Raw genomic sequence first — 10,096 nt, 5'->3', positions numbered from 1 at the left:
CATCACCCCGGCTTACCAGATGTAACTACACTGTGAGAGCAGAGCTCTGCCGCTATGACGCAGATTTAAAAGTTGGCTAATTATTGATCCACTGAATACACAGATTAGGCTTTCTCACTGACAAATATTGCGAACTTCTTTCATCTGAAAAAACTATTTTTTTTTTTCAAAACTTACCTTCTTCTGCTGGTGGAACAGAGCAATGCAGGATATCTACACATAATCGTGCCCCCTCCAACAAGCCCTGGTAATTTTGAAAAGTCCTCAAAAACATTGTGAGGAACCAAAGAAAAAGAAATTACCTTGTTAAATGTAAGGCTTTTTTCTCGTTTTTGTTTTTATAAATACAAATGGTCGTAAAAATGTAGAATCTATTTCACAAGAAAGAAATGCTTTTTTTGTAAGACCTGTATGTTTTCAATTAATATAACTGCATCAGTCACATAAAAAAATGTTAAGGCAAGCTGTCCTCATTATGACATTTCACTACATTCTCCCCTTGGAATTAAATATCTCTGGGTTTTATTAATTAAGTATATACAAGGCCAGCTCAATGTCACTGCCTGCTGCTTCTACTTTAACTAGCTTCTTTACATAAATGTGGATGAGATTCTTTCTTCTGTAGGTCATTTGGAGTTTTTTCACCTTTTTGCTTCGACACGCGCCTGTCCTTCAGCATAACTGCTCAAACTATCAAAACTGTCACTCAAGACCGCAGTTTCTGCAAAGGATCTTCTGTCATCTACTGAAAACTGCAGGCAATTAGTGTGCCTTACCATGTTTAATACAATGTTTGAGAATATCAAAAATCCTAACTGACCAATATTAGCTATAACAACATACATTATTTAAAATAACTTCTTTTAATGAAATATTACACCTATACTTTCTTATGTTCTCTTCTAAAATGTTCATACAGTATCTGCCCCTTATCCATTTAAACACTGTTCTGAATTCTTCATGGCCTTTTGCATTCCCACAATGCACTGCCCTACATAGACTCAGTGCCCTTGGCAACAGAGCCAACTGAACTCTAGAGGCCTCATCTGTGTGTTTGAGTGAGAGGAGGCTGAGAGGATGCACGGCTGTTTTCTGTCATTGCGCTGCTTTTATCAAGAGCTGTTCATTTGCACTTAAACACAGCCGCAGACTCACAGATGTACAGCGCACAAAGACAGCCATGCATGAAATATAGTTTGCATTAAATACTTGATGAGGTGTGTGAGGTGTGTGAGGCTGTCAAGCGACGCTCTGCAGCTCGGTGAGTATACTTGTCAGATCCAATGAGCAATTTTGTCTTGTGTAATGTCTCCTGAGCTTTAATGTAGGGAATCAGCACTCAGTCCCAGCAATCTGCTTATGAACTATTGTACAGACTACCATGACATAAAACAAGCTATATCATTACTTGGGATATTTCATAGTGTCTAACAGCAGAATAAATAGTATGTATCATAGCATTTTAAGCTTATCTTAAGGAAAATACATTCAATTTTTTTGTAATTGACTAAATATTTGCTGTAAATGGTATGAGAAATAAAAAGAACAGAGTAAACAGGCCTGTGACTAAGTTTTGCTGTTATTCATACCCATGCGTTCTGATCGTCCATGCTATCTGATTTGACCATGCTCTCCACCAACATTATCACATTGTGCTTCACAAAAATGGTTTGAGTTCGAAAAGTCTGGGAAACTTTAAGAATGGGATTACCTTCATTACTTATTTAGGGCCTCATCATCTTGTATAAAACATTTGTAAACTGAATAGTGTGTACAAAGTTTATGTTCATTGCTGGTGCAAATCGTTTTTTTAATATATCTTTGACCATAAGGTCGATAGGCCACTCTATGTTGTCCACAGTTTCAAAGTCTTTTCGTGTATTGAAATTATCCAAAGGTAAATACGGTGGCCTCTAAGTGCAAACTACATCAACATCTTTAAGCACAACTACTAATTAAAAAATGCAACAGCATATTTAAAACCACAACATTATATTAAAAAACAACAACATTTTCACAAACACCATGGCATTAAGTTGAACCAAATGCAATTATGTAAGCAACATCTTCGAAAACAAAACATCTACAAAAACAACAACATAATCCAAAATACAAAAACATATTCAGAAACACAATTTCAAAAACACAATGACATTTCTTGGAAACAAATATAAAAAAAAAATTCAAAATTGCAATGACATTAACCTGCTGGAAGAGGTGTAGAATAGTGAGAAACTTGAGACCTCTCTGACTGGACAAAGGCACTGGGAGACATTATGTTTTGTCGATACATTATTGTGTTTTTTTTATTTTCATTTGTTTCAAATTAATGTCATTGTGGGTTTTTGAATATGTTGTTGTGTTTTCAAACTTAGTGCTTTAAGACTGGACGCTGTGTCTGCAGCGAGTTCAGTGGATTCACATTGAATTCCTAAACAACCCGTGTAGGGAGTGTGGGGAAGCATCCTGCAGTGAGGGCATTCACCACTCCGCCTGCTACTAGATAGAATAAAGGTGTTGTCAAACAGCAGCAATGTGGAACGGTGATTGCTGAAGTTGAAAAGAGCTGAACTTTTTTGTGTAATCGCAACATGGCAACCAATCAGGGACTACTAGTAGGGGAAGCTTTTTTTTTTTTTTACTAAAAATGGGATTCAGAGAAAATATTGTTAACAAAGGTAGAAATAAGGAATGCTCTCAAGAGGTTTTTAAGTGGCTTTACAAAAAGATGTTTTAATTTAGTCCTAGAAAGACTTTTCATCGTCCTCCCTTGCTACCCTGTCACCGACCACTGCCTATCATTAGTGCCTTTCTGTGAGGGTAGTTTTACAAGGAAGTATCGCTGAATCTAAGTGCAGGTCTGAATTAATCAAATTGGAGCCTGTTTTTCAGTGCATTTGGGGCTTTTACAAAAATTGGATGATCTCCCCAAAATAATTCAAAACTTTTTCATAGAGAACAATTTAGCAGCAGTCCATGCTTTTAAGTTTCACCTGTGCTTTTGTTGCGAAATGCTTACAAGGAGACCTTGACAGGAAATGCTGTGGCATTGCCGGGGATAATAAGGTATAACCTCATTGGTCGTTAGACACTCTAACACATGTCTAATGACTGATGAAGTGCCCCCAACTTCACACACGGATGCTGCATTGTTATTATCATTTTCTGGGCAACCACAATGTTATATGTCATGTGGCAACGCTCAGCCAATCATATAGGGAACATCACTGGTATGCGCAGAGGCCAAGCAGATCTGACCACCCGAGCAGATCTTATACCTACACTGGTATGTTCAAATGCGAAGGGTCTGGGAGGTTGGTGATTTACTAAATATTCATTCCAGCCACTGAAAAAGGTAAAAATGCCCACTGTTATATTTAATGCCAGCACAGGAATGACATGTAATGTTATGCAATAATTTTATATCAGGAAACCAACACAAATAATTTTCAGTATCTCTGAAACAACAGTGGCACACATGATGTTTATTTTATTTACTTATTTATCTATTTTTTTCATTTTAACAAATGGCCATTTTAATTGCACAAAGCAGCACTGATGAAAGTCCAGTGGTTTGTTTTCTAACTTTTTTTTTTGAATGACTATAACCTGGATGACTGAGAATCTTCACCAGCATATAGCACTGATGAAGAACCAACCATTCAGTCTCTTTGCTGAGTTTTTTCACACAGCTGAAGCTCCTCCTATTTGATGATGCAGCCCAGGGTGAAAACACTGTTAATCTGAAATGCAGAGCAGAAATTATTGAGTACACTGTATTTGGTCTAAACGCACCATTAATGTCATTGTGTTTCTGAATATGTTGTTGTGTTTCTTAAGGGCTGTTTACTCCCTCAGCAGTGTGTCACAGTGAGATATTTTTGATTTATGCCCAATTGTGAAAAGTGGTCTGGGACAATCACAAACTACCTTTGGAACTAGATGTGGCCGAGGCGGTGAGCAAGTGGAAAAACGCAAAGGGCCAGTTTATGTGACAACAGAGGGATATGAGGGCGATACAGGTGGGGAAAGGTGGAAAAAGGGTCCATGCATTCTTGCGCACCTCGCTCTTCTAGCTGGTCCATCTTCACAAGTCGTGTTCCACAATGGTAGTCATACAAAAAAAACAAGCCGGTAAGGTACCAAACAGGAAATACGCATAGTGTAGAGCAGATGTAGAATTTAGCCTCCTTTCTCTCCTCCCTGCGACGCTGTCTGCGTTACTGTCTGCCGTCACCTACAATTTTGGAGCGGTGCACCAGAGTGTCTGCAGAAGGGGTGGGGGCATATCTGCATTACCTGCGACACACGCAGACGACCTGGTTTCTGAACCTAAACCAAGTTTAAGACTTAGACTTAGACAACTTTTATTGTCATTTTGTATACACAGAGTGCATACAAAACGAAATTTCAGAACATTTACATTCCATAAAGTGCAGCAGAGATCAGAGTGAACAGCAGGGAGCCCTGAGGGGAGCCTGTGCTTAGGGTGATGACATCAGAGGTGTTCTGTCCAACCCAGACTGACCGAGGTCTGTTTGTGTGGAAGTCTAGCAGCCAGTTTCAGAGGGTTGTATTAAAGCCCAGCTGTTCCAGTTTGCCTATCAGATGCTGTGGGGTGATGGTTTTGAAAGCTGAACTGAAGTCCGGAAACAGTGTTCACACGTGGTTGATCTTCTCCTCCAGGTGTGTCAGGCTCAGCAGAAGAGATGGCATCCTCAGTTGAGCACTTCTATTTGTAGACAAATATTCTGAATGTTTTGCTGTGTTTCTGAAAATTTTTTTTATTTAAATTTGTATTTGTTTCAAGTCTTAAGCAAGCGATACTTATTTGGAATCTTTAAAGATCAGACCTTGGTTTCTGTACTTACCCTGTGGGTTTCAACCTTATAAATAGAGTATGAACTGCCATTAATATTTTCACTCAGGTGTCTCTCAGATTTACTCAACTTAAAGTAGTGGACAGAAACAGGAAGTTTTTTTTTGTTTGTTTTTTTTTTTACAATATTATGTAATCATGGTGCAATGCCTTCTTCAGAGATTCTAGAGAGTGCCATCAAAAAGAATCAAATACACAAAATCTAGCTGAAAAACAGCAAGGCTTCTTTAAAAGTATAATTTGCAGCAGAAACGCAGATGACAGCTTCCTTTGATCTCCCCATTGATTTGCCTATGGGAACATTTTGGGTTATGTGTATATCTCTAAGGCTGGGATCCCTTTACCACAATAGGCACATAACACACCAGTTTCAATGTAAACAAGACTTTTATGTTTTTACAATTATGAATACTTTGTCACTCCTTTAAATACTATGAGAAGCAAGCCACATAGGTATACTCAAACCATATATTGAATCATAAATACATTACCCAAATGTTCTTCTATGGGAGCATACAAGCATTGCTATATATATATATATATATATATATATATATATATAGCAATGCTTGTATATATATATATATATATGTGTGTGTGTGTGTGTGTGTGTGTTTATATGCCTATGTGAAGACTGCTGCTGTCAAGCTCTCCCATGTCATGTATGCTGTTTTTGCCAAAGAACCATTTGTGCATGCTTAAAACATGAGATCTCATTTGCCATCTAATATAATGACAAACACACAAACTGTATTCTTCATACAGCCTAGAAGATGTTTCCAAAACCCTGTAGAGACCATGAAAGTTCCAACAAATTTTTAATTTCATGGTCTGGTTTCAGCCCAGCATTAAATTACACTAACCTTTGTCCCCATACTGTTGTAAATGCACAACAAAACCACATGATTTTTTTTTTTTACTACATAAGTTAAATTGTCTTTCCCTCTCAGCTGTTGATGAGAATGGCATTGTGTTATATGCATACACCTAATGAATAGACGGTTATGATTCTTTAGCTCCATAAAGTAGGAAATCACTTCAAAGAAGGCAAAGCAAATGTTCTCAGAACTGTTCTGCCAACCATAAAGCAGTTTTCTGTTATGTGACTGTGAATAGATAGAGGAAAATCTCTGAAAGCAATTCATCACTTTCTAGTTTCATTATCAAACTACTGTGGGGAAACAAACAGTTAGGGAATCAAGGGCAAAACCATGGCCTTTTTATGTTTTTTTTTCTTTTGTTTTGTTTGCTGAAAAAGTGCTAATGCTAGGGTTTCCAGCAATGGTGAGGTGTGTTATAAATGATTCAAACTGCAGAAACCTGTGTTTTTGTAAACAGGTTCTGTTTTTCTGGACCACAGGGCTTCCCTGAGGTCCAGAAAATAATGTTGTTAGTTTCTAGATGCCGTCAAAATATGTTTGGATCACATCCTCCATGTCAAGATCAATGCAGTTTTAAGGAACACCTGCTGGTGTCAATGAAAGCTTAAAGAACGCTCTGACAAAATTTTGAGGATCATTTTAAATTAATTTGAGGAAAATCCCAGAAGCAATAAGCTACCTGTATAGTATCCTTCAATATTTCTAAGATCATGTACGAAATTTTATTGTACCCTAAAGTAAATTGACAATAAAGCCTGTTGAATTCTGCCTTTGTGCCCTAAAGTAATCTGCCCAGTCTTCTCTGGTATTACGCTGGTAAAACTTTTCTGTTGCTGAACAAGATCATAGAAGAAAGTTCCACCTCCTTTGTGAAAACAGAATACTGCAATGGGAGCTCACACCTGTTCTTATCTCATGATCAAAAAAAGCCTTTATGTAATAAGTAGAAACTACTGCTGTTCAGTAACAATGGTATATAAATATAAGTGTTTATATTTCATTTTACATACTGTGTGTGGCTGTCCCTGTTTGCAGGGGTTTGGTTAAGCTGTTTGAGTGAACTCGCCCTATTTATCACTTTCTTATTTAAAGATGATTTTGGGTTTTTTTCCCTCATGCCTCTTCTTCTTCATCACCTGCATCCTAAACATGCATATGTCCAGATGGATTACCCTTCCTGTGCCTGATCCCCCGCACCTTGTACTTGACAAACTGATATGCTGACAGAAGATTGTTGGGACATTTCAGATAATTACAGGGGAAATTGAAAAGAGAGGGGTTTGGGAAGACATGACTTCATTGCAAATAATGTTGTCATAGCTACATTTAACAGTCAGTTGGTGACAGATGATTTCTTCGAAATGTTTTAAATTTTTTTAGAAGTGTTAAGGTGCATTCAGATTACTAGAGGTGTCCGCTGTGATTTCCGTGAGCACCACAGTGAGTTCACCGCTCTGCATTTCAGATGCAGTGTTCACACCCTGGACTGCATCATGAAATAAGAGGAGCTTCAGCTGCATGAAACTGACAACCTGGTTAAAAAAACTCGGCAAATAGTTGCTGGTCAGTGCTACCTTATTGCAGGTTTGTGCAGTTATAATGATCATTTGTAATAAAATAATAAAATAGATCATTTGTAATAAAATAATAAAGATAATGTGTGCTGCTTTTGTTTGAGATATTAAAGATAATGTCTTTAGGTCAGCTACAGGTCAACCATCCCCCCAATTAAGCTCCAATATGAATCAATATTATCTATATTAATATTATGAGATGAGCCCACTGATCTATATTTATTCACTGGATTGCTGATAGGCCATTGGTAGTACAGTAATGGTACTCCCTAGTTAGACCGGTCGGAAAGTATACAATATGTTCGCTACAGCATCGAACAACAATGATGTAATTTTTAGTGGAGCTTAAGACTTCTAAAAGTTTTGAAAATAGGTACATCACATTGCATATTCAGTAGGAAGTCCATTAAGTCTATAAATCATGTAATATAACATATACAAATCCATCATAACAAAATAAGTCTGTTAATGGAGCATAATAATACTGTAGTCAGATATTAAAAATAATACACACACACACTATCTGACGATTTGCCACAAGTGCTAAATTAATGATGTACATGTAATATACATTACTTTGACAAAGGGGGCTTTGGACTTGCCCTGTATGCATGTCTTATATTAGCATAACATTTGAATTGATTACATTGTTATGGTAATTAAATTATATTGGCATTTTTATGGTGCGACTCCATGAAAGTGGGGAGTACCAAGATGGCGGCAGGTGACTTCATTTTTTTCAGTCTTTCAGCAATCCAGTGAATAAAAAGAGGTAAATGGATGAGCTGAGGCTTCAAGGCATGTGTCAAGTAGTGTAGGGTTTTTCCACGAAGCGCGTATCAAGGTTTGATTCATTTAGTGGAGTGGCCAAAACTGATACCACAGAATCGTTTCAGGAAGTGGTTCAGATCACACGCAAACTTCAACAATCATTGAGACAGCCTCAGTATTCAGTCAAGATCTGGGAGTTTGGATATATTCTAAGAATAGATTTATTGTAAAAATAACAAATCTAGTTGGATTAAACAACTTTGTTAAGATTAGACAATATATTGATCATAATTTGAGCAGGCCACTGGTTTCAGTTGTTAATATTAGTATTTCCCACTATTACTTTCTGCAGAAAAGTTACTGTCAGTGTCGTCAGCTATACGACTTAGACTTCCAATCCCATTGTTGTTGGTTCAAGGCTTGACTTGGGCTTTTGAAAGTTGCTATGCTACTTCAATAGTATTTTGGCCAATATGATCGATCTGTATTGGTTTTCCCTTTGACCAATATAAATTAGGTAAAAACACTGCCAAATTAGATTGGATGGACACTTGACCTCCAACCAGATTGAAACAAAAAACTGTGGAAAAACTTTTATTATATATATTGAATAAAAACGACTAGCACCTTTCATTTTGCTCATCTTTGCCCAATTTACACAAGTACTTTCACTGTCTGCTCGACCTTATTTTACTAAAATGACAGAAAAACAGTGTACTTTAAAAGATTGTTCTCTTTGGAGAAATTTTAAGCATTAAAAACCTTACAAAAGATTTAAGTATACACAACAATCAATAACAATTTCAACAGAACTTAAATGGGAAACAAAAAACAAGAAAACCAATTGCAAAAATCCCAGATTATATCACTAACTGAAGTTATGCACGCCACCAGTATGTGCTGACATGTTCACATGAAGCTTCGTGAACTATGGGGATTGTTGAAGCAATTTGGTGAAACGGTTGAATGCCTTATGAGGCTTCATCTCATCATCACTACCAGTTGGACCTTTTTTAACAATGTTGTCCAATTTGGTGATCTCCCATTGAGCCCACTTTGGCTGACATTGAGGTTCCCTTAGCTTGAGGTTACCCCATCATCTCCTAAGAAGTTTCTCTGGGCTCTTTGTTACCCATTGTATAATCTGTCTATGATTTGTCATCAGTTTTTCTCCTGTAGCCACAACCAGGGATATGGCTACAGTCCCATAGATCTTATATTTCTGAGTAATATGAGCAAATTTAGTCACAGGAACAATACACTGCTTGGAGATTTTCCTCTGGCTTTTTTTTTTCTTTTTGGATTTTGAAATCTGCTTTATTTATTTAATAAACAAAAAATAATGCAAATTTTTGCAGAGAAAGAGCAGCATGGTTATGGTGAGAACAGAATGCAGTTAGATAATTCAAAGTTAGATTATTTTTTAGAGAAAAAAATATGGAAAAATATAATTCTTGACTTCTGTAGTTCAGTTTACTTTGGCTTATCACAGAAACATCTAAATAGCATACATTGTAGTTTATGTGAAAAGCATGTGAAAAAATTCAGGTGATAGGGATTCTTTTGCACACCTCTTAAGTTAACACTTAGATTAAATGGACTAAATAAAGTTTAAACAGGAGTTTGCTCAAAAAAAGCAACACACCCATTTTAAATAAAAATAAAAATCCTTTTAAATTCTTGTAATTAAAATCAGCTCAATGTACGTGATGTCAAATAATTGGAAAACATGGTTTGTAATTGCTTGCTGTATTTACTTCTAGTTGCTGACTCAGATTTGCCTGAGAAATTGCACAAAAATGAAAAACACAGAAACGTGGTTGGTCTCTGGAGCTGAACCTTCAGGCCAGATTAGTTTGAGTGACTCTGAAGCACCTTTTGGTGTGTAAGTGAATAGCACTACTGTATCTCTCTGTTCAAACACTCTAAGTTCCCCTCACAGACACACGTAGATGTTTGGTGGTTACTAAGTGAAAACTACAATGTGAGGA

Source organism: Cyprinodon tularosa, unplaced genomic scaffold, assembly GCF_016077235.1.
Source record: "Cyprinodon tularosa strain WSP-4 unplaced genomic scaffold, ASM1607723v1 ctg21, whole genome shotgun sequence".
NCBI lineage: Eukaryota > Metazoa > Chordata > Actinopteri > Cyprinodontiformes > Cyprinodontidae > Cyprinodon > Cyprinodon tularosa.
The sequence above is the reverse complement of the archived record's forward strand: the minus strand, read 5'-3'. Positions refer to the sequence as shown.